Raw genomic sequence first — 27,153 nt, forward strand, 5'->3', positions numbered from 1 at the left:
GTGAACCGTCCATTTCTAAGAGACATTCTCATTCTGAAAAGAATGAGAAAGAATTGTTGAGAAACAATTTACCGGTTGAATTTCTACCTGTAACATGTCGACAAACGGGAGCTAAGTGTCTGGACTGTAGAATATGAAGCAACGGATGTGTTAGGTGCTCACTGCAGTGAGTGATTCGTCGTTATGACTCATAATTTAACCAGCGAAACATAGATTGCGTAGTTTTGACAAAATCGTGATCCTCCAGTTTTAAAATCAGAGTGTCGCTTGCATGCTTTGCAAAGGGACATAATTCTGGAGCAAATATTACTCATTCTCCAGAAATCCCCTGGAACAATTTAAGTGTAACAATCGCTTTATAATAATCAACAAATAGGCTGGCTGTTTTAAGACTTCTGCTTCACAGCGAAGATCCATTCCGCCTGATTGCATCTCGTTTTACTTCTCAGGGAGTTTCTGAACGGCGTCTGCTTTCACGGCAACGACTAAATGGTTCAGATCTCGAGACAAAGAGGTCTGCAAAGAAAAGCGGCAACGCTGAAGGAGCTGTCGAGAGAACAACGGGGCGATTTAAAAGATGAGAAGAAAATGGAGCAGCTACAGGCAAGGAGGAGGGGGAGGGGGGGGGGGATGGAAGAATAATATTTATGTGTAAAGGATAGATGACGAAAAGTTAACAGTTTGCTTTTACAGATACGCAGGTCGTCATTAAACATTAATTAGATAGTTTTCCGTGATACAATAAACCGGTTCAGTTCCCCATTTAGCATAAGAAATGAAGAAATTGCTAACTATTTTCGCTCCAGTTGACTTTATTTTTGCGTTTGTTAAGTTAATTTCTTCTGACCGCGAAACGGGACAGAGTGTACACGGTATAACTAAAGGCCCGTAACAAATTTTGAGTGACAACAGGTTCCTCGCATCAAAACAAGAAAAACAAATTTCTAGTAAACGTAGGCTCTACAGCGCACACCTTAAGAACTAAGAGCACTTGTTTATCTTATATACTGTGAAGCTCATCTCTGTTACTGCACGCTCTTTCCTCCATATTTTGGGAAGAGTTAGTATGGACAAAAAAATGGCCAGTAAACATCGGCTACAATTGCATACTTTAAGAGCTGTGAGCACTTGCTCATATTCGTTAGTGTCAAAACCCCTTTTCTATTGAATAAGTGTTCATAGTTCTTCTAGTATGTGTATTAAAGCCCGAGTTTACAACACTTTTTTTCTTGTGTTGGTAAAAGTAACCTGTCTTCAAGGTCTGTAAAGGATATGTAGTTACACCCTGTATAATTATTACGAACCGTTGTTGTCTGTGAAATCATCGTTGACCTCACTGTTGTAACCAGTATCTTACATAGGGAGACTACACTGAGCTGACAGAGGCCATGCGGTACCTTCTAATTGATACGTCGTGGTATGGGAAAATTTAACCAAAACGCAAGGTAAGTAGAGCTCAAAGGCTGCAGGGAGTGAAAGCGTAGACCCAAATGAGGTTGTAGTTTCAAACAAAATTTAATTTTAGTAAACACTAAAAAACACTTGTTCACTGGTGTGTATATATATATATATATATATCATAAAACACAATAAAAAATTTTAAACTCCAGGCCTGAAGGGCCTCTGAACACTCACAACTATAATGTCAGAATGACAACCTTAAAATTCAACATAAGGAGATAATGACGGTCTGAAGGACTCAACACCTTTGATTATTGACCAATACAAAAAGTTACTGAATGGAATGACTTTAATCATTCGGCCATAAGGGCCAATCAAATATAACCACAAATGCTGTTTTGATAATGCTACAAGAATGCAAAACCAACAGTTAATTTACTTCGTTTAAAGGAGCAGTGAAGCCCAAAAGACAAGTCCATATACCAAAGGTTTTTTTAAATGAAATAAGCTAACAAGATAAAATTAATAATCAAAAAGGGGTAGTAACGTCGCTACTCGGCCTGAAGGGCCTGAATATCAGTAGTAATAAATATTTGAGAACGGTTGAAGATAAGTGAGTTAGCACTTAAACCCAGACCGTGTTCCTCACCACTAGGAAAAATTTACAATCAGCTATGCTAGGACCGCCTACTTTAGCAATATGGCACAGACCAGCAGAACAACTAGAAACTTCACCAACTTGGCGAATCGTCCACATAAGGCATGACAGCAAGTCTCTATATCACATAAAATAAAAGTTACTAAACATTGAAACGCATGGTTTAAAATATAACGCCTATCTAGGCACGAACTGCTAATGACACCCACTGGCCTTCATAAATCTTCGACTTAGTAAATGTGACGGCCAGTACTAAATAATAATGCCACTGAACAAATTGTAAAATACAAGATCGTTATTGCACTTGGGTCATAACAAAATTTCAACCACAGATAATATTTTAGGTTCAGTTATTAAGGCACAGAGAGTTAACACTCTTTTCTAGTGACAGTTACACTTGACAAAATAACAGCAGATCATTGAATTGGGATTTCGGGCACGCCTGAGCCTACTAAAATTGCGAACCACCATGGATCACGACCTTAGAGCAAAACACACCCGACGACACGGGCAGAAATTGAGTGAGACACATCAAGTCAAGAAATTCTCACCGTTAGTCCAGAAGGCAGACAAGCATTCGGCGACAGGTTGCAAGCAGCGCCAACTCGAGTTGGGTCAATCGCCCCAGTTCCGCCATAGCAACGCGGACACGACGCGTCAACAGTTGCCACGCCGAGCTTCCTTATCACACAGCCCGTTCAGAACGACTGACGCCGTCCAGAGTACACACTCTCTTAGCTATGACGTGTGTTCACAGGAAGTTATACCACCTTTCCCGCTACATTGCGCTGCAACACAACCGGAAACTAAACTCCCCGTCTCGCTCCAGCAGCAGCTGACCGGGGTGGCTGGGCGGTTCCAGGCGCTTCAGTCTGGAACCGCGCGATCGCTACGGTCGCAGGTTCGAATCCTGCCTCGGCCATGGATGTGTGTGGTGTCCTGAGGTTAGCTAGGTTTAAGTAGTTCTAAGTTCTAGGGGACTGATGACCTCAGAAGTTGAGTCCCATAGTGCTCAGAGCCATTTGAACCATTTGAACTCCGGCAGCAGCATTCAATTCTCTCGTCGTCAGCAGGTCTCTCCCCAGAACGCAGCGCCCTCCGAAATTTAAAAGCAAACGGACTAATCGTGGCAGAGCAAAGCCAAGGCTCCGGAAGACGACACACCACACCTAGGTAAATACAGCCCGCATCATTACGGAGTCACCAGCAGGTTGCACAGTGCCTTGTTTGTCCTGCGTCCATGGCTTCATGCGGTCTGCGCACCATCAGCTCTTACCAGCTGAAGACGAGACTCATCTGACGTGGCCACAGCTTTCCAGTAGTCTGTGGACGGAACGGTACGGTAACGATCCCCGGAGAGGTACTGCAGGCCATGTTGTGCTGTTAGCAAAGCCAATGTCTGTAGCCACAACCCATTAACGCCAAACTTCGCCACAGTGTCCTAACACATACGCTCGTCGTACGTCCCACATTGATTTCTACCCTTATTTCAAGCGGTGCTTCTCTGTTAGCAATGACAACACTACGCAGCTGTTGCTGTTCAGTATGGTTAAATGAAGGCCGTCGGTCACTGCGTTGTGCTTGGTGAGAAGTAATAATTTAAATTTTTTACTCTCAGTACACTCTTGACACTGTGGATCTCGGAATATTGAATTCCCTAACTATTTCCAAAATGCAATATCCCGTGCGTCTAGCTCGATCTACCGTTCCGCGTACGAAATGTGTTAATTCCCGTCGCACGCCCACAGTCTCGTTGGAAATTTTTTCACATGGCTGATCTCAATACAAATTACATCTCGGACAACGCGCTGTCGTTGGTTCAATATGGTTCAAATGGCTCTGAGCACTATGGGACTTCAACGTCTGAGGTCATCAGTCCCCTAGAGTTAGAACTACTTAAACCTAACTAACCTAAGGACATCACACACATGAATGACAGGGGCAGGATTCGAACCTGCGACCGTAGCGGTTGCTCGGCTGCAGACTGTAGCGCCTAGAACCGCAGCGTGCTGTCCTTTTTACGACCGTCGTCAGTACATGAGCATATCGCTACCCCTTGACTTCTGTCACCTCAGTGTGCCTGCTTCCACAACCGGCGGCGCTACATACTCGCCCGCAGCACGCAGCAAGCACTCCAAACGCGCCAGAAACACGCTATCCTCCACCACGTCACGTCACTTGGCGTGGCGTGATCCCATGGTCTCCAGAGTGGGATAAAGCTGCCGGCGTAGCGGGAGTAAGCGAGTTTCTTATTCAGTTAATATTCTTAGAAAATACGCTGCAAGCTTAGACTACGTTTGGTATGTGACACCTAAAGGACCTTCCACAGCAATACCTAGGCTTGCAGCGCTTCATGTATTCATCCTTTATGTACCTGCAGATAGACAAAAGGTTGTGTGCTGCTCCGAACTCTCAGCCTGCACAAAACCTGTAACTACACTTCAGTTACCATATGAGGGACAAATAAATGATAACCGAGCGCCCTCCACAACGGGGCCATGGAATAGTTCCATTCAAAAGTAATCACCACACGTGTTAAGACATTTATTCCACTGTGTGACGGGACAATCAATTCCTGTTTCGTAGAATGCGGTCGGCCGCTGATGGATCAACAACCGCACCCACTCGTATACATCCTCCGTACCGCGTGATTCTCACTTCTTTAGCGACCTGAAGGAAAACGTGCGTGGGCGTCGGTGTCAGTCCTACAAGGGGTACGCTTGCTGATGTGTCAGCAGCCGACCGAGTTCTACGAAATAGGAATTGTTCGTCACGTCTCTTAGTGGGATAAATGTCTTAACGCTTGTGGTGATTACTTTTGAATGAAACCATTCCATCGTCCCGATGTGGCGGGTGTTCCGTTTTAATATGACTGTCTCTTACAACCTAGAGACTGACGTTTCTGCGACTCGAGTGGTAGGGGACACCGACCAGCCTGTGTTAATTCTTCTGGAGCGCCAGGATCTCACTACGTTGCTTGTTCTCCAGTTCCACATGGAGCCTTGTCAAGCGTGATTGGCAACAATGCCAACTGCAAAGGCAGTCCGCAGGCACAGAGATATTTTAATCTAAGAGTAGCGTTGTTGTCCAAATAAAGGAAACGGAAGCACCGATCCAACACAAATATTTTCCGTTTCACGATAACAGCCCTCTGCATACAGGACGTCCCAGAAGGAATGGTCGGTATTCAGGAACATGGCAGGAATGCTCATTTGAAGCAAGAAACACCTTACGGAGATACCACCCTTTCCGATTGTTTTGCAAGACAGAACACATTTGGAACGGCATGATAAGTAACATGTTAATACGTCCAGTTATTCTAGAAGAGCGAATAACTCGAGAGAATTACTTGCATATTTTTGAAAACATCTCTTGTTGAACATCTTGAGGACGTTCCTTTGCCCATGTGAGCTGTAATGTATTTCCATCATTACGGAGCCACTTCTCATTTTACCAGACGTGGGAGGGAAAATCTCAATCCCTCTTACCCTCTTAGCTGACTTCGTCATGGTAGTACAATTAACTGGTCACCAATGTCGCCAGACCTTACGCCATTAGATTTTTGTTTATGGGGTTGGATGAAGTCTGAAGTGTACAAAAGATAGGTGAATACGCGTGAGGAACTGCTTGATCGCATCATGATTCCTGCTGTCCTCATTAGGAAATGTGCAGAGGCACTAAGACAAGCAATAGGTTCTTGCAAGAGTACAAATGCATTGAAGCTGACGGTGGAATACACGAACATTTCTTGTTAACAACATCTGTAATGTGACGTGTATGATAATGCTTAGAGATAAATGTGTAAAAATACATATTTTTTCAGTTGATACTTTGTAAAGCGCATGTGTCATTGTTTACTAACTGTTGTGCATGCATATATTTGTAACACTGACAGTGCATTGGATGAGACAGAAAATAAATAACAATGGTCATTAAGTGTGTTGTGTCTCGGATGATACTTGTAAATGGGCATACGACCGTATGAAGTTATTTTCTACAAATGATCGTTCCTGTAATACTCCTGAATACTAACCATTGCATCGGGCACACCGTCTATATCAGGCTTGTCGTTGCCTGCATGACTAAAATGTTGTCAAGAGGCTAAGTACTAATGTAAGGCCTCAAAGAACGTCTGCCCCAACTTGAACAGAACGCACAGAATGTCTACACAACCATATGAAACTGTCAAGAACGTCCTTCTTTGGGTTGGTCCTGGCGCTTCACATTGGCTTGAATGTCGGTTATGTCGTCGCACCTTGACTGACTGACACAGTTATCAGACACAGGCCGTGGGAAGGCATTGCCCACGACCCTACTTTCAGGGAACCACTAATTTGAATGGATACTGGGAGAAATTGGTAGAAATTGCAAGAATTAGAAAACAACACAAAGGCGTTCAGGGTGTTCGTACTTCATGTTTCACATTCCTAGAGGTTGTAGAGGGGACTTGGTACATCAACTTTTGTATACAAACTCATCCCTGTAAACTTCATCCAACTACGCTAGACAGAGTCAAAGCTATAGTCTCACGGGCCTGTAAATGTATGAACGAGGGTTGCCCAGAAAGTAATGCACCGACTTTTTTTCTCAGCCGAAAAAAATGCTACGAATGCTAAATGTTACGTATGCATCATTTTATGTCTCCTGAGTGAGCGCGCCAAGTTTCAGTCACATATGACAGAAAGAGTGGCTGCAGGACAGCTTCAAAATGGCGTCTGTAGGTGATCTTCGTTACAAGGAACGTGCCGTCATTGAATTTCTCACATCAGAGAAAGAAACAGCGAGGAATATTCACAATCGCTTGCGCAAAGAATGTGGAGCATCTGCTGCAAACAGAAGTACAGTTAGTCGCTGGGCACGGAGAGTGAGGTCATCAGAAGGCGGTTAAGCGGAGCTCCACGATTTGCTGCTGTCGGGGAGACCATCCACGGCTGTCACACCTGGCATGCTGCTGCGAGCTGATGATGTCACTCACGAGCACAGACAGATAAAGACTCGGCAGTTGGCTCTGCATCTGTCAGTCAGGAAAGGAAGTTCATACAGCGAAGCACTGGCTTCTCCAACAAAACAAGGATTGGTACCGACAGGGCATACACGCCCTACTTTCGCGGTGGAGGAAGGCCATAGAACTGGATGAAGATTACGTGGAAAAATAGGGTGTGCAGATAAAATACCATTGTTTCGTTTGTGTAATTCTCGTTATGCTCAATAAAGAATTGTTGAAGAAAAAAATGCGGTGAATTTTCATGTGCCGGAGACTACAACTTTGATGCTCTTTAGCGTCGCTGAATGACGTTTCCGGACATGGGTTGCTGTGTTAAACTGGCTCTACTAAGTCCTCTCTACAACCTGTAGAAGTATGTAACATGTATTCTGAAACATCCTGTGGATTTTGAAATTAGAACAGAACGATGAACTCTGCACACTGTCACAGATACATTCACAGAATGACATATAGAAATAGCATTTATCGATAGCTACATAAGTTTGATTTAGAACACTTCGGGGAGAGAATCCTGGAACATGAGAGCTAGGATTCCGCGACTAAAGGGTTGACAGCAGAACCCTGTGGACCCTAGCTCATGGCTGGAGCATCTGCTCTCCCGGCGTATCACGAAATACTCTAGGTCGCCAAATGACCGAAACAGCGACCAAATGCGAGCTTCACATTAAACTTCTGTCGAAGTCACGAAACGTTAAGCTTTACCGTCACACAGCGGAGCGTATCTATGAAAATAGGCGATCGCTAGTGGACTTCCCAAGAAAACCTTCCAGAATGCGGCTGCAGTGGCGACGCTCTGGGCGTCTGTTAGCTGGTCGCTACCCCACATTTGTGTGTCTACGGCTGAAAAAAGTAGTTCCGGTACCAACTCCCTGGCTGGTCAAGTGGATAGCTGTCGCCAGCTGGGCCATAAACCTGGCCGCTTCCTTTTTGCCACCGGAATTTCCTAACCTAGCGGAGCCTCAGCTATTGGGCGCGCGTGGTGTCCGTGTTCGTGCACACCTCAAGACGAAGACGACTCTTCGTTTAAACTTTAATCTGTTTAACGACTGCCGCTATTTTGAACAAAGCAGCGTTTTATTCCTCGTCAAAAGGTCCCTAATCTATGACATGATTTCATGCTCATTAATTAGTCTCGACTCGTCCTTTGTCTCCGGCCGTGCACGGCGGCCCACTGCAACTGACGTTCTTCGGAGAGTTCGTAGCACGATGTGTTAACACCCTTCATGACATTTTCTGCACTAGGTCGTTCTGAGATTGGTTTGTATTGATAATATCAAGTCTCGTCACGAGTGATGATTTCCTTCTAGAGAATAATTGCCCGCGTTTTGCATTTCGATCAAGACGTGGAAGGTGTCCACTCTTCATTGTTTTCGTTTGGGAGTTCAGGTGGGAGGGACACACTTTGCAAACAGTTTTCTCTCTTTTTCTAATCATTCTGGAGAATGTCTTGACTAGTTGATTTAGAGCATGCTGTGGGCATTCAACAGACGTCCAGCACGTCTCAATCCACCAGTCGCCCCGCACACATGAAAAGCCTAGTTACCGCTCGCTCTGAGGTCGATCATTCACATACGGTCGAGTGGGAGGTCGCTTCGGGACGTGGAAAGCGCCGAAAGACACCCCAGGGGGCCGCACGCAAGGGCTTCTCTGTTAGTCCGACACCAGATGCAGTCTGTGGCTGACACTGTCCCTCAGCCAGATGCAGCCGGTTGTCCTGTTTTAGGGTGAACCTCTCAGCCTACAAGATCCGGGCAATCACAGAGGGTAGGATTATTCGTAGATGGGAGCTTCAATGGTAGGCGCGTTATGGCACTCCTTAGGGACATGGCTGCCGAGGAGGGGAAGAAAGCCAACGTGTATTCGTTGAGTATACCGCGTGGAGGCATCCCAGACGTGAACACGGTCCTTCAAGATGCCGTGAAGAGCCCCGGGTGCAGCCAACTACAGGTGATAGCTCACGTAGGTACCGATGATGTGTGTCGCTTTCGACCGGAAAAGATTCTCTCTGGTTTCGAGCGGCTAACAGGAGTGGTACAGGTTGCCAGTCATGTTTGCGAGATGAAAGCAGCTCACCAGGTGCAGCTTAGTCGACAGGACCGATTGCGAACCTCTGGCACAGAGCCGAGCGGAGGTTCTGAATCAGAGGATCATACGCTCCTGCGACAAATGGCTCTGAGGACTATGGGACTTAACATCTGTGGTCATTAGTCCCCTAGAACTTACAGCTACTTAAACCTAACATCACACACATTCATGCCCGAGGCAGGATTCGAACCTGCGACCGTAGCAGTCGTGCGGTTCGGGACTGAGCGCCTAGAACCGCTCGACCACCGCGGCCGGCCGCTCCTGCGACAGTGTATACTGCACATTCCTCGTCTTGCGCCGTAGCGTGGTCGGGTTTCTGGTTCCGCTAAATAGGCGAGGAGACTACTGCAGGAACTGGGCGGCTACACGGGTAGCAGGGGTTGTGTGGCGTGGACTGAGCAGTTTTTTAGGGTAGAGGGTTTCGGGAAATACAAAAAGGGCTTCAGTCTCAAAGGGTGCAAGTCTAACATGGGAAAAATGTAGATAAAGTAATGATCGGTGTAACAGTTGCAAATTGTCGCAGCTGTGGTGGTGAAGTACCAGAGCCCCAAGCGCTAATATAAAGCAGTTATGCTCAAATCGTTATAGGCACTGAAAATTGGCTAAAGCTGGAAATAAGTTCAGCCGAAGTTTCCGCGAAGAACCTAACGGTGTTCCGGAAAGATAGGCTAAACACAGTTGGTGGTGGCGTCTTTGTTGCTGTTAGAAGTAGTTTATCTTTAGCGAAATTGAAGTAGATAGTTCCTGGGGGTTAGTATGGGCAGAAGTCATTCTTCGCAGCTGGGATAAAATAATAATTGGATACTTTTACGGACTTCCCAACTCAGATGATACAATTGCTGAAAGCTTCAAAGGAAACACAAGTTTAATTTCAAACAAGTAACCGAGTTGATAGTGACTTTAGTTTGCCCTCGATATGATGGCGGAAATAAATATTTAAATCAGGCGGTACACGTAAAACATCATCCAAAATGTGCTAAACGCATTCTCTGAAAATTATTTGGAGCACTTAGTGCATATGCAAGGGCGAATCATAAACGGTTGTCAAAACACACTTGACTTCTTACCAACAAATAATTCTGAGCTAAAATAGAGCATGAAAACGGATACAGGGTTTAGAAAACACAGAGTTGTCGTAGTGAGACTGAATATTGTAACACACATATCTTCCAAAAATAAACGAAAAAAATATCTATTCACAAAAGCAGATAAAAGTTCACTTGACGCCTTCCTAAGAAACAATCTCCACTCCTTCCCAATAGAGAATGTAAATGTATGGCTTAAATTCAAAGAAATAGTGTCGACAGCCATTGAGAGATTTATAGCGTATAAATTAACGAACGACAGAGCTGGTCACCCTGTTGCAGAAACAACGAAAAAATTAAACAAATGCAAAATTTCTAAGACTGGCAATCCTTTACAGAATCTCTTAATTGAGAGCGGACATCAGTGTGAGATGCTTTTACTAGTTTCCACAACGAAACTTTATCTCTAAACTGGCGGCAAGACAGATACAATGCCGTTTCTGCGCGATAGCAATGTAAATACTATCGACGACAATGTTGCAAAACCAGAGTTACTAAACGCAGCCTTTCGAAATTCTTTCACCAAATGAGACGAAGTAAATATTCCAGTATTCGAATCAAGAACAGCTGCCAACATGAGTAACTTAGAACTACATATCCTCGGAAGATGTACCAGTGGTCTAAGGGTTTCCGGCACGGTAGCTCAGCGTGTTCTGTCAGAGGGTTAGCTGCCCTCTGTAATAAAAAAAATAAAAAATAAAAACTGAGTTAATCGATCAACAACGAACTTAAACGGATGTCTTCCGACGTCCGCCCCGAGCAGATGGAACGAAGTCAGCCTAATTCTGCCAACGGCCTTGTCGAAGAGGGCGGAGGAGCGGATAGAGGCTCAGGGCACTCTCTTGTCCTAGGGGTGGGAAATTGCTCCTAAAGGCGGAAGAATCAGCAATGATCAACGACATGAGGATGCAGAAGGCAATGGAAACCACTGCATTAAAGGCACGTAATGTGTATACACAGGACATGTGGCCTGTAGTTGAAGATGTGACATGATGATCTCTCCATTGCCAAAAGATTCCGGAATAGTCCCCCATTCGGATCTCCGGGAGGGGACTGCCAACGGGGAGGTTACCATGAGAAAAAGATTGAATAATCAACGAAAGGATAACGTTCTACGAGTCGGGGCGTGGAATGTCAGAAGCTTGAACGTGGTAGGGAAACTAGAAAATCTGAAAAGGGAAATGCAAAGACTCAATCTAGATATAGTAGGGATCAGTGAAGTGAAGTGGAAGGAAGACAAGGACTTCTGGTCAGATGAGTATCGGGTAATATCAACAGCAGCAGAAAATGGTGTAACAGGTGTAGGAATCGTTATGAATAGGAAGGTAGGGCAGAGGGTGTGTTACTGTGAACAGTTCAGTGACCGGGTTGTTCTAATCAGAATGAACAGCAGACCAACACCGACAACGACAGTTCAGGTATACATGCCGATGTCGCAAGCTGAAGATGAACAGATAGAGAAAGTGTATGAGGATATCGAAAGGGTGATGCAGTTTATAAAGGGCGACGAAAATCTAATAGTCATGGGCGACTGGAATGCAGTTGTAGGGACAGGAGTAGAACAAAACGTTACAGGAGAATATGGGCTTGGGACAGGGAATGAAAGAGGAGAAAGAGTAATTGAGTTCTGTAACAAGTTTCAGCTAGTAATAGTGAATACCCTGTTCAGGAATCACAAGAGGAGGAGGTATACTTGGAATAGGCCGGGAGATACGGGAAGATTTCAATTAGATTACATCATGGTCAGACAGAGATTCCGAAATCAGACACTGGTTTATAAGGCGTACACAGGAGCGGATATAGACTCAGATCACAATATAGTAGTGATGAAGAGTAGGCTGAAGTTTAAGACATAAGTCAGGAAAAATCAATACGCAAAGAAGTGGGATACGGAAGTTCTAAAGAATGACGAGGTACGTTTGAAGTTCTCTAACACTATAGGTACAGCAATAAGGAATAGCGCAGTAGGCAGTACAGTTCAAGAGGTATGGACATCACTAAAAAGGGCCATAACGGAAGTTGGGAAGGAAAACATAGGTACAAAGAAGGTAGCTGCGAAGAAACTATGGGTAACAGAAGAAATAATTCAGTTCATTTATGAAAGGAGGAAGTACAAACATGTTTCGCGAAAATCAGGAATACAGATATACAACTCGCTGAGGAATGAAATAAATAGGAAGTGCAGGGAAGCTAAGACGAAATGACTACAGGAGAAATGGAAAGACATCGAAAAAGATATGACTGTCGGAATGACAGACTCAGCATACAGGAAAGTCAAAACAACTTTTGGTGACATTAAAAGCAACGTAGGTAATATTAAGAGTGCAACGGGAATTCCACTTTTCAATGCAGAGGAGAGAGCAGATAGGTGGAAAGAATACATTGAAAGCCTCTATGAGGGGGAAGATTTGTCTGATGTGATAGAAGAAGAAACAGGAGTCGATTTAGAAGAGAAAGGGGATCCAGTTTTAGAATCGGAATTTAAAAGAGCTTTGGAGGACTTACGGTCAAATAAGGCAGAAGGGATGGATAACATTCCATCAGAATTTCTAAAATCATTAGGGGAAGTGGCAACAAAACGACTATTCACGTTAGTGTGTAGAATATATGAGTCTGGCGACATACCATCTGACTTTCGGAAATGCATCATCCACACAATTCCGAAGACGGCAAGAGCTGACAAGTGCGAGAATTATCGCACAATCAGCGTAACAGCTCATGCATATAAGCTACTTACAAGAATAATATACAGAACAATGGAAAAGAAAATTGAGAATGCGCTAGGTGACGATCAGTTTGGCTTTAGGAAAAGTAACGGCACGAGAGAGGCAATTCTGACGTTACGGCTAATAAAGGAAGCAAGGCTAAAGAAAAATCAAGACACGTTCATAGGATTTGTTGACCTGGAAAAAGCGTTCGACAATATAAAATGGTGCAAGCTGTTCCAGATACTGAAAGAAGTAGGGGTACGCTATAGGGAGAGGCGGGTCATATAAAATATGTACAACAACCAAGAGGCAATAATAGGAGTGGACGATCAAAAACGAAGTGCTCGTATTAAGAAGGGCGTAAGACAAGGCTGTAGCCTTTCGCCCCTACTCTTCAATCTGTACTTCGAGGAAGCAATAATGGAAATAAAAGAAAGGTTCAGGAGTGGAATTAAAATACAAGATGAAAGGATATCAATGATACGATTCGCTGATGACATTACTATCCTGAGTGAAAGTGAAGAAGAATTAAATGATCTGCTGAACGGAATGAACAGTCTAATGAGTGCACAGTATGGTTTGAGAGTAAATCGGAGAAAGACGAAGGTAATGAGAAGCAGTAGAAATGAGAACAGCGAGAAACTTAACATCAGGATTGATGGTCGCGAAGTCAATGAAGTTAAGGAATTCTGCTACCTAGGCAGTAAAATAACCAATGACGGACGGAGCAAGGAGGACATCTAAAGCAGACTCGCTATGGCAAAAAAGGCACTTCTGGCCAAGAGAAGTCTACTAATATCAAATACCGGACTTCATTTGAGGAAGAAATTTCTGAGGATTTACGTCTGGAGCATAGCATTGTATGGTAGTGAAACATGGACTGTGGGAAAACCGGAAAAGAATCGAAGCATTTGAGATGTGGTGTTATACACGAATGTTGAAAATTAGGTGGACTGATAAGGTAAGGAATGAGGAGGTTCTACGCAGAATCGGAGAGGAGAGGAATATGAGGAAAACACTGATAAGGAGAAGGGACAGGATGATAGGACATCTGCTAAGACATGAGGGAATGACTTCCATGGTACTAGAGGGAACTGTAGAGGGCAAAAACTGTAGAGGAAGACAGAGATTGGAATACGTCAAGCAAATAATTGAGGACATAGGTTGCAAGTGCTACTCTGAGATGAATTGGTTAGCACAGGAAAGGAATTCGTGGCGGACCGCATCAAACCAGTCAGTAGAATGATGATAAAAAAAATTAAAAAAAGTCCTCGGAGTAGTGAAGCAATTAAATCACTTAATAAAAGCAACTCTTCCAGACTGTAAGACTGTATACCAATTAGGTTCTTTTCAGAGTACACTGAAGCAGTAGCTCCATATTTAACAATTGTATATAATCGCTCGCTCGATGAAAGATCCGCAACTAAAGACTGGAAAGTCTCACAGGCCACCCCAGTGTTGAAGAAAGGTAGTAGCAGTCATCCACTAAGTCATAAGCCCGTGTCATTAAAGTCGACATGCAGCAAGATTTTGGAACATATATTGTGTTCAACCATCATGCATTACCTCGAAGAGAACGGTCTATTGTCACACAGTCAAGACAGATTTAGAAAACATCGTTCTTGTGAAACATAACTAACTCTTTGTTCACATATGCAGCGCTGAGTGAAATTGATAGGGGATTTAGAATTGATTCAGTATTTCTTTATTTCCAAAAGACTTTTGACACTGTACCACATAAGCGGCTTGTAGTGAAATTTCGTGTTTATGGATTATCCCCTCGGCCATGTGACTGGATTCCTGATTTTCTGTCAGAGAAGTGGTAGTTCATTGTTACTGTCTGAAACTCATCGAGTAAAACAGAAGTGATTTCTGGTGTTCCCCAAGGGACTGCTATAGGCCCTTTACCTCTTACTTATCTGTATCAACGATTTAGGAGACAATCTGAGCAGCCATCTTTGGCTGTTTGCAGATCATACTGTCGTTTATCATCTAGTAAGATCATCAGAAGAGCTAAACAAATTGAAAACGAATGGTGCGAAAATTGGCAATTAACCCTAAATAATGGAAAGTGTTAGGTCATCCACATAATTGCATAACGATTCCGTCAAACTTAGGTTACACGGTGAACCCGTCTAATCTAAATGCCGTAAATTCGACTAAAATGGCTAGGAATTACAATTACGAACTATTTAAAATGGAAAGAACACGTAAAAAATTTTATGGGGAAGGCAGCCCATAGACTGGGTTTTATTGGCAGAACTCTTAGAAAATGTTACAGATCTACTAAAGAACTGCCTACACTACGCTTGTCCGACGTCTTTTGGAGTATCGCTGCGCGGTCTGGGATCCTTACCAGACGGGGTTAACGGTGTACATCGAGAAAGTTCAACGAATAGTAGCATCTTTTGTATTATTGCGAAATAGGTGAGCGAGTGTCACGGACATGGTACAGTATTTGGGATGGACACCATTAGAACAACGGCGATTTACGTTGCTGCGGAATATTCTCACGAAATTTCAATCTCCAACTTTCTACTCCGAATGCGAAAATATTTAGTTGACGCCGACCTACATAGGAAGAAACGACCATAGTAATAAAATAAGGGAAATAAGAGCTCGCACGGAAATTATACGTGTTCGTTTCATCAGCGTGGTGTTAGAGAGTGGTATGATAGAGAATTATTGTGAAGGTGGTACGATGAAACCTCTGCCAGGCACTTAGTGTGATTTTCAGAGTATCCATGTAGATGTAGGTGTAGAGAATCAACGTTAACACATTACGGTCTCACGCCCACTACTTAACACTGTCTGCTCACGACTAACTGGTTGTTAGCGTAAGCTGTCATCAAAATTATTGCGCTGACGTCGCTTGTACGCTAAGAATAAAACCGATCTTGGAACCTATTGGACGGACAGTGTGAACTACAGCAGTCGAGAGAGCAAGAGCATGTCCGGCTCGCATAAGTTTAGAAAACCAGATAAACATAAAACGTATATGTGAAACTAAGATATTAGCAGAATTCACATCCGCCGGCCGCTGTGGACGAGCGGTTCTAGGCGCTTCAGTCCGGAACCGCGCTGCTGCTACGGCCGCAGGTTGGAATCCTGCCTCGGGCGTGGATGTGTGTGATGTCCTTAGGGTAGTTAGGTTTCAGTAGTTCTGATGACCTTAGATGTTAATTCCCATAGAGCGCAGAGACAATTCACATCATAAAATTTCCAAACAGTTCATAAAATAAATTCCAAAAGCCTTTGCTTCTAGCAAGAGAAATGTATGGTAAGTAATAACCAAAATGATGTCGTGAAACATGCTTATCATAATGCAGCCTTGGAATAGAAGTGGTTATTACGGTAAAAAAGCGTGATTGGATACAAATAAAATCAGTCCTTTAAAAATGTGACATAAGTGTAATACAAATTGTAGGAGGCAATACCTACGAATTGCTCTATGGTCACAGGACAGAAGTTATGGGATACCTCCAAATATTGTGTCGGAATTCCATTCGGCCGGCGTAGTGCATCAACTTGACGTGGCATGGACTGAACAAGTCGTTGGAAGTCCCCAGAAGGGATACTGAGTCACGCTGCCTCTATAGCCGTCCATAATTGCGAAAGTGTTGTCGGTACAGGGTGATGTGCAAGAACTGACCTCTTGCAAGAAGTGATCTCTCGATTGAGACCCATAAATATTCGATGGGATTCATGTCGGGCGATCTGTGTGGCCTGTTGATTCGCTCGAATTGTCCAGAAATGTTCTTCAGACCAATCGGAAACAGTTTTGGTCCGACGATACTTCTGAGAACGTGAAGCCCAAAAATAGCTGTCAATGGCCTTGAAGTAGCTGATCATTGGCATTTCCAGTCAATGACTGGCTTAGCTGGACCAGAGGCCACAGTCCATTTCGGGTGAACACAGCCCACACCGTTATGGAGCCCCCTCCAGCTTGCACAGTGCCTTGTAGGGTCTGCGCGGCACTTGAACCCTACCATCAACTCTCACAAAATTTCGTCGCACTGTCCTGACTCGTACGTTCGTCGTATGTCCCACATTCATGTTCGCGGTTATTTCTCACAGTGACCACTCTCCGCAAACACCGCTGCTCTCCATCGTTAAGTGAAGACTGTCCTTGGAGAGAGGTAGTATTTGAAATATGGGATTCTCGACACACTCTCGAGACTGTGAACGTCGAAATACTCAACTGCCCAAAGATTTCCGAAGTGGAATTTCCCCCGCATCTAGCCGCAACTACAATGCCGCGTTCAAAGCCTGTTAATTCCTGTCAAGCGGTCGTAACCACGTCGGAAACCTTATCACATGCATCACCTGAGTGACTGCTCCGCCAATGCACTATCCTCTTGTAGTTTGTGTAATCTGTACTTCCACCATCTATATATCCGCATATCGCCATGATTTTGTCTCCTCAGTGTAGAAAATGGTGGTAAAGTGTCGTGGTGTCCTATACAAGTCGCAATTTTACAAGCAGGCCCTTGTTTAGTTGTCAATGAGTCCAGTTATATGCTGCTACGACAACGGTCGGAGTAGTCTCGATGCAGTCGCCGCGTCAAACAGACCACACAAGCAGACCACGAGCAAAGTGCCAACACATGTGCCCCACGTCCTGAAAACCATGCATCTCAGTCTCACACACTTCGGCAAGAGACCAACTCATCCCAAAACTTGAGTTTACGTGACGTTAATCATCTTCAAACAGTAGCACTGGTTGTGCTACATACAGACATCCTTTAGCCTGCTATTTTTTTAAAAAAATATATTGTTTTCATATTATATAAACTGTGAAAGCAGTTTGTTTCTACACACATTACCCTCACAGCATGTCGCTTCACTGTTGCTCTCGGGAAACTCTGAGTAATTCCTTATCTCTGAGGTATGCAGGAAAGCTCTCCAAATTCGTATTCTCGCTGCGCGCCCCGGAGCCTGCTCGCCAACTTGCCACGCCTTAGCTGAATAATGTATACGTCGCCAGCGCTAAAGTTATGATTAAAGACGTTCCTGATACAGAGCGGCCGCAGTAAAGAGCATTACTGGGATTCGTAATAATCCTCTCAAGGCCTGTGTGGGATATTGCCAGCTGGGCATCCCATTGGCGCGTTTTCGCCCGCTCGCATCGCGGGGGGGGGGGGGAGGGGGGGGAGAAGAGAGGCGCAAGGTTCGCTGAACCGCAGCCGTGTTTAAGACAGGTCGAGGACTGCGCGGTCTAATTAGAGTCGAGCCGGTGGTGGGGATAGCTGGAGGGTGTCAGGGAGGGGAGGAAGGTGTGGTGTGGTGGTGGTGGGAGGGGGGGGGGGATCCTCCCTGCTCCACCGCGGCCCACTGCTGTAGACGGAGGCCGCGGTCGTGCCTCGGCTGCAGAGTGGGCACGCGCTGGTTCCCGAGCACGTATGCGGCCCAACTGTATCCCGGATTACAAAGGGGCCACTCACGCTTTAAATAAACAATGTATACTAAAGGCTAGAGCCAGGGATCGCCCGCAGTCATAAACCGTTAAGGTAAGTACTCTTATAGCGCGGTGGGCGACTTCTGAGAGCCGCTGGCCGAATACAAGAGACAGCTTGTTGCTCCGACAGTGGAACTGCGGCAATAACAGAGGAATCGTCGTATCTTCAATAGTTGTATTTCGTTCTCGACTTTTCCAGCCAAAATGTACAACCTTATTGGTGCCAACGACACGATCAGTAACGGGATCGATGGAACTTTGCATCTACAGAAACAGACTGATATAAAAGCATCATGGGACACCGAATTCTTCAATGAAACACAGGACACCTTAAAAATTCAACTCAGTGGTCATTCTATGCATTTTAAAACGCTTTATACGACTGATTTAAAGAGAATGCGACAAATAATGAAGCATATACTCAAAAGCAAAAGCTTCTTTTAAATAAATCGCATTTCTCAGTTACGTAATTAATAAATAAGTTAATCGTAAGCTACATACACCTCTTTTTATTTCCTTTCCACTGTCACAGAAAAGCACAGGAAAACTACTTCTTTCACCTCACATAGTTCAGTACTACAGCTATTGCTATATTACTGTTAAATTAAGTAGTTTCTGGTTAAGTTTGAATAACAAGTACACTGTTTTTATTCTACTGATTTTTCTTTATTGCCGAATAGTTCTCGGCTTATTAGGCCATGTTCAGGAAACAACTTACTAGCATCTGCAATGGACACTGGTTCTTAGGTAACCAAACATTATAGGCGAAGATACTATCACTTGCATAGATTGTTGTACACCAAACTTCTTTCGTAATGTTGAAGTTATACTTTACACAGTGTACAAAGTTTAGCGCAAAAAATAATTAAACTATTACAGGTTAAACAGTTATAATGCTTTTTTTGTGACCTCTACATTGATTAATCCAACAAACAATTTTTGTAACATTCTAAAGTAAAGTTTAGACAACAGACAGTATTACACACAAAAATTAGAATACATAACATTGAACACGTTTTACATTGTAAATTACTTTTTTGCAATGGTCAATATTAAACATACCACATGGTTAAAGTGTAAAATCTTAAACCATTAAAATTTACATTGGTAAAGTTTGTGGGGTGAGGAATAATAAATGCTATTATGTTTTAATTTTGAGTATCAGTATGTTTCATGGTGGCGGTTGAGGTAAGCAAGCATTTAGCTCTACATCCCCAGCTGGTTCTAAATGCCTAATTGCGTCACAGCACTTTTCTATTTTTAAGGTTCGCATGATGGATTGCCAAGCCACATACCCACAAATCGGCAAAATGAAACATAATGATACACAGAATTAAAACATTACGGCCGTTCCTATTCCTCGCGCTACAAACTTCAACAGTATATCTTTTAACACTTTAATGTTGTATATTTTAAGCATGTACTATGTTTAAAGTGGAACATTGTATAAAAATGTGATTTACGATGTAACACATGTTTGTTGCTCGACGTATGTCACTACCGCTCAGTCAGACGGCTCTCAACCAATGTCACGACGTCATGAAGTATGGCGTCATAACCTCATCACCTGCAATACTGTAACATATTATAATTATTGTGTATAATACTGTCCATTGCCTGACGTTTAGTTTTCAGTGTTAAAAAACACCTTTGTTGCATCAGACAGTGTCAAGACCAAAAAAAATATTACAACTGTTTAACCTGTAATATTGCAAAATTTAATTATTTAATGAGCTTCACATTGTCCGTTGTGTAAAGTAATATCAACATTAAGAAACAAGTTTGATACGCAACACTCTATGCAGGTCGTTACAACTTTGCCTGTAACGTTTGGTTACTTAAGAAAAAATGTCCGTTTCAGATGAGGGTCAGCTGCTTCGAGAAACGGCCTAATACACCGAAAACAAGTTCAAAATAAACAAAGAACAGTAGAGCAATAAGAGTGTATTTGTCATTAAACCTCAAATATGGAACCTTTCTACCAAGAAGTGACAAAAGAATCCATGCAAAAGAAATACGCTCCTTGGTTACAGAGCCATTTGAAAACCTATGTGTGAAATACGAAACAGTTCGTGTTACGTTTTTCCACTTATAAATCGTAATATCTGTTACAGTATTTCACCTATCCATAACCTTAGTAGTCGTAACAATCATTATATTATTTTATTTCACTTTTTATTTTCTTTCACTTTCGCAGAGACTTAAAGTTGAACAACCATGCGAGACCGACAGCAGGAAATTCAGATGACAGACTGATTCAATGACAGACTGATTCAGAGAAAGAATCCTGACGATATTTAATACACCCACGACGCAGTTATCATAAGAAATCCTACCTCTCTAAATTCTTGGGTACTACTCTTGGGTCCGAGAGAGGCAGCGTACAGGAGAAAGAGAGAATCCAGAGAAAAACAGCGTGTTTTGTCAGTGTAAGCTTCAGTAAGAGCGGAAGTGTCACAACAAGCCTTACCCGTTTTCGGAGAAGAGCGTTGATGGAGAGGTTTACATTTCTAATATTCTGACAATGTACAATCGAAGAAGGGCCATTTAAACGTATCACATGCTTATGTAGCGAAATAACAATGGCGGTATAATCGGAGAAATACCAACTCAAGCGGAGGTTTACAGGCAAGATTTTGTTCCCTCGCTGCATTCATGTCCAGAACAGAAGAGACGGAAGTGGTGGTAGTACACGATAATCCTCAGTCATACACTTAACGTGGCTTTCGATGTACGAATTTAGATTTCTCTATCGACCTGGAAAATAATCAACTGCAGCTCTATGTGATCACTTTCATAAAATCAACTTGTCGTCCTTCATTTTCCATTCTTATCAGAATGTTTTACAAAACATTTTGATCTAATCACAATAATGTGGAATTTTTATACGAGGAATCCCTCGTTACAGTGTCGTGCTTGAAAAGGAGGTGACTGATGTGTCTTACGAGATTTGCCCTGAATATAAACAAAACTATCGTTATACACCAGCACTGGAGGCCGTGACTCTTATGGTAAAGATAACCACACAATTACAAAAGGTATGAAACTGTGTAGAAGGACATTAGAGCATTGTGCAGCTTGTACAGCGATGGCTCTGGCTTGCTACACCGCTTCTTTGTTTCCCTGCCAAGCTACTGCTCACTGTGTCAAGTCTGTGACGTATGCGAGACGTTAAACTCAAATCCTAGGTAAACAAAATGTCAATGCAGCCTCTATGCAATTGGTATACAAATAATTACGTTAAATGCACAGATGCGCATGCTGAACAGCAGAACAGATCCATTGTTCTGTCTGTTCAAGATGTAGATCTTTGCAAAAGTGTTAGTTGTCTTTGATTTGAGTCTTGTGACTGCAATGTCTCAAATTAAGTACCCGTCTGTCGACAAGTTGTCTCATAGCGAACACAGCGTTCCAGATTAATGTTTTCATTCTGAAAGCACCTTCCTTCCCCCCTCCCCCCGTTTTTTGCGTAGTTGGATGATTCTCTTTTGTATTTTTTTTCTCCAAAAGTGCCAGTCCAGGTAGGTATGCAGGAGATCACTTCATGAGTTTGTAGCCGAAACTGCGAGCTGTGTCCCGTTGTGAGCCTGGATAGATCACATGGTAAATGTAACCGCTGCCTACGGAAGACAAGATCCCGCATGGAGTGGCTACTGTAGAGAACCTCACTGTAAGTTTACATCGCAGTAATGTAGTGTAGGGGAACATGTTCAGTAACCCATGAAGATTGTCACCAGTATTTAATTTCGTGCTTTGCAACCGAGTAATATGTACCACGCTGTTACAAAGGTTCACGTGTTTTGTTGGTTTGCTTTTGTATTGAATGCGAGTGTTAACGAACATCGCATTTGCAACGCATAATTACATTTCGAGTTGTATTAGCAATAGGTTTAACATTTACAGTATGCTGGCTGCTCACTTTTATAACGGGCGATCAAACAGTTCCTGTTCAAAGGCCGTACGCTCCAGATTCTGTATGCTAATCAGGCAAAATCACCGTGAGCGTTGAGATAATCACCCCAACGACACACTGTGTTAAAGATACCCGTTTGGTGAAACGCCATGTACTTCTGCGTGGAGAAGTCCGCAACTTCCAATAGGATATTCTAGTCAAACAGGAATCGTCGACACAAGACTTCCTTTAACGAACCGAAGGCGTGAGAATCGCACAGGGAGATATAAGGACTATAGGGCGAGTGCTCGAGTGCATCCCAATGGAGTTGGTGTAACTTCTGCGATACGACATATGGGACCGGCGTCTTGTGTCGAAACGCAACCAACATAGAACTCGGCGCACCATTTCTCAAAGGTGATTTTGTAAGTAGACTGTTTAGGTTTTTATGTTGGTAACGCCACGTAGCGCTTTGTATGAAAATCGCTGACTGTGCTCTGTGCAGTATGTGGCTGATTGGACTCATTGTTGGAATATTCGTGGTGTAGTGTTGGGCAGTTGGATGGGAACAGCGCGGAGCGTTGCGCAGTTGGAGGTGAGTCGCCAGCAGTGGTGGGTGTGGGGAGAGAGAGAGATGCCAGAGTTTTGAGGGGTTTCTATAGGCAGACGATCTGGACGTGTGTCCGTCAGAAAAAGGAAATTTGTAGAGTTGGTTCTCATGAAATATATACACTACTGGAAATGGAAAAAAGAACACATTGACACCGGTGTGTCAGACCCACCATACATGCTCCGGACACTGCGAGAGGTCTGTACAAGCAATGATCACACGCACGGCACAGCGGACACACCAGGAACCGCGGTGTTGGCCGTCGAATGGCGCTAGCTGCGCAGCATTTGTGCACCGCCGCCGTCAGTGTCAGCCAGTTTGCCGTGGCATACGGAGCTCCATCGCAGTCTTTAACACTGGTAGCATGCCGCGACAGCGTGGACGTGAACCGTATGTGCAGTTGACGGACTTTGAGCGAGGGCGTATAGTGGGCATGCGGGAGGCCGGGTGCACGTACCGCCGAATTGCTCAATACGTGGGGCGTGAGGTCTCCACAGTACATCGATGTTGTCGCCAGTGGTCGGCGGAAGGTGCACGTGCCCGTCGACCTGGGACCGGACCGCAGCGACGCACGGATGCACGCCAAGACCGTAGGATCCTACGCAGTGCCGTAGGGGACCGCACCGCCACTTCCCAGCAAATTAGGGACACGGTTGCTCCTGGGGTATCGGCGAGGACCATTCGCAACCGTCTCCATTAAGCTGGGCTACGGTCCCGCACACCGTTAGGCCGTCTTCCGCTAACGCCCCAACATCGTGCAGCCCGCCTCCAGTGATGTCGCGACAAGCGTGAATGGAGGGACGAATGGAGACGTGTCGTCTTCAGCGATGAGAGTCGCTTCTGCCTTGGTGCCAATGATGGTCGTATGCGTGTTTGGCGCCGTGCAGGTGAGCGCCACAATCAGGACTGCATACGACCGAGACACACAGGGCTAACACCCGGCATCATGGTGTGGGGAGCGATCTCCTACACTGGCCGTACACCTCTGGTGATCGTCGAGGGGACACTGAATAGTGCACGGTGCATCCAAACCGTCATCGAACCCATCGTTCTACCATTCCTAGACCGGCAAGGGAACTTGCTGTTCCAACAGGACAATGCACGTCCGCATGTATCCCGTGCCACCCAACGTGCTCTAGAAGGTATAAGTCAACTACCCTGGCCAGCAAGATCTCCGGATCTGTCCCCCATTGAGCATGTTTGGGACTGGATGAAGCGTCGTCTCACGCGGTCTGCACGTCCAGCACGAACGCTGGTCCAACTGAGGCGCCAGGTGGAAATGGCATGGCAAGCCGTTCCACAGGACTACATCCAGCATCTCTACGATCGTTTCCATGGGAGAATAGCAGCCTGCATTGCTGCGAAAGGTGGATATACACTGTACTAGTGCCGACATTGTGCATGCTCTGTTGCCTGTGTCTATGTGCCTGTGGTTCTGTCAGTGTGATCATGGGATGTATCTGACCCCAGGAATGTGTCAATAAAGTTTCTCTTTCCTGGGACAATGAATTCACGGTGTTCTTATTTCAATTTCCAGGAGTGTATATTAAACATTATTAAGGTAAATACATAATTCTCTATCAAAATCATTCATTTGATAACTATGCCTATTAGTAGTTAGTGCCTTCAGCAGTGAGAGTCTTTTATTTAGCTGGCAGTATTGGGGCTCGCTGTATTGCAGTTGTTCAAGTAACGAAGATTTTTGTGAGGTAAGTGACTCATGAAAGGTATAGGTTATTGTTAGTCAGGGCCATTCTTTTGTAGAGATTATTGAAAGTCAAATTGCGTTGCGCTGAAAATATTGTGTGCCAGTTTAGTGATGATCAGAATAAGTAAAGAGAAAACTGTTTGAATACGTTGAGTTTTGCTCAGCTGTTTGAAAATCAAATAACATAGAAATTTTCCAGCACAGTCATTCATAATTTTTTAAGGGGATGTTTCAGTTTTCTACAGACATGCTGACCCATACTCACTCTTTATTCCTCGATAAATGGCTACCGGTGTTTGTCTTTCGGCAGCCAGGGGAGTGATAACAGGATATTGATCCTGTTTGGACGTGTTCGATAATAACGTCGGCATAGTTCATATTTCAGCATTTTCCGCACGCACGCCAGAAAGACACAAATCCCACACTGATCTACTGCCTCCATGTGGGTGCTTATATACGCGAATGGGAGACACGGTATGTTGCATAAAGACTGCAGAAAGATCCTCAAACAGAAACATTTTGATCGCTTCTTACATAATCATGTAGTCGATGTACGATCTTCGTTCAATGGTAACTTGTGCTGAGAGTAATTTTGTTAGAGAATAAATTACTTTGGGAGGAAATGGAGGTCTGAAATAATATAGTACTAAAAAGGCTTGTAAGAAATCAGGAGCAGAACGAATTGCAAAGATGCTTTACAGTTATTATGTGTCATTCTACAGCTGCTGTAACGGATCTAAGAATGCGCAGGTACATTTTGTATCCTGTTTTTGTGCTTTTATTCTACTTTGCAATGAGTTTTATTGTAACTGTCTGGCGGCGTTTTGCACGCCGAATGCAAATACGGCACTAAGGACTGTATGTCCTGCGAAAACTAACAAATACTCGAAACATCTCTTATTGTAATTTAAATAAATAGCTACAATAATCCCATTCTCCGGAATGTTATTTCACGTTATACGTCTTAATACGCTCCATCCACATCCTTTCAATGTCAGTCAAATTAATCCTGCTGACTTGGAGAACATTACTGCTGCGTTATTTTCGTTATGATACGCAGCAATTCAATTCTTTCAGATGCCGAATAAAAATTATTAATCTCTGTAAAACATAGCCGTGAATGACCTTCATAAAAAGCTCGCTAAATCCATGAACAAAAAAAACGTAGCTCAGAAGCAGAGGAAAATTGAACTGATTTTGTCTTTACGAAAATTGTTATCTGAAATAAGAGTAGTTCTGTTCTGGTGTGAAAGACATAATCTTATCAGATCAGCATTCACAAATGTTATTCTTTTTCTATGCAATAAAACACCAGTACGGCAGTGAAGAATGTGGTGATTAAGAAGAATTTATTTTGTGATTCCGCCTATTGTGCCCCTTGGAAACCAGTGTACATAATTTTCCGTTCTAAGAGCTACGGAAAATAAACTACATGTATGTTTCACAAAATGAAGGGGATAGGCGAGACCGATGAACCAGACCATTATGACCAGGCGTACCAAGATCCTGAATGCCGCCTGGTAGGGTAGTGGGCACGCTGTACGGCAAGGGAAGTATATTAGGGAAGCGTAATCGAATAGGGACTCATCCAACCATGATACGGCCGCAAATTGGGAAATAGCTGATATAACCAACTTTGACACAGAGAGAACTGTAATGAAATTCTTCCAGTCCATGTGTGGCATACAGAAAACCAGTGCTTGAAAGTATTGGTTAAAAAACAGTCTTGGTTGCAATTTTAGTTTTTTATTTTTCAACGAAGCGTTTCGCCTTATTTAGACATCTTCAGATTATCTTTTTTAGATGGACACGAGAGACACCAAGATCTGCATAACGCGTTCCCGTTCACAGGAGCGAGTAACAGAATAAGATGGGGGCTGAGGTAGTAAGCAGAATGCACCACAGCGTCGTGTGCCAGTACTGAAGACTAATACATAATCGTGTTAGGCTTCAGTACTAGCACACGACGCTGTGGTGCATTCTGCTTACTACCTGAGCCCCCATCTTATTCTGTTACTCGCTCCTGTGAACGGGAACGCGTTATGCAGATCTTGGTGTCTCTCGCGTCCATCTAGAAAAGATGACCTGAAGATGCGCATCTTGGGATGCGCAAACCGTGACAAGGCATCTAAGAACGCGTGGCAACCCAGTGCAGTGTGATTGTGAAGACTACATCGGAACATGAATTCGCTGCTTCAGGCACGATCAGTAGTGGGCACTTGGTTTCAAGACATACGGCTGTGGATGCTGTTTCACCTTTTGCTACGGCAGTGGGAAGGTGGACATCCAGCTGACGGCCTGCCCCATTACGAACTTTCATAGAAACTACAACCCCACTCGAATATGACCCCCGCAGAAGGAAACGAAACCTCGCGTTTCTCAAAGGAATTGATTCGAACGTTACATAACAACCCGGAAGTTTTAATAATAGCGTCATTTTCGGCCGAGAAGGTTTATGTTCTGCAAGGGAGGAGTTTATTGGTAGAGGACTTGCAGACTTTCTCAAGGTAAAACACAAAAATCTCGACAAAGGTGGAAGGCCA

This window comes from Schistocerca gregaria, chromosome 5 (assembly GCF_023897955.1).
Source record: "Schistocerca gregaria isolate iqSchGreg1 chromosome 5, iqSchGreg1.2, whole genome shotgun sequence".
Classification (NCBI taxonomy): Eukaryota; Metazoa; Arthropoda; class Insecta; order Orthoptera; family Acrididae; genus Schistocerca; species Schistocerca gregaria.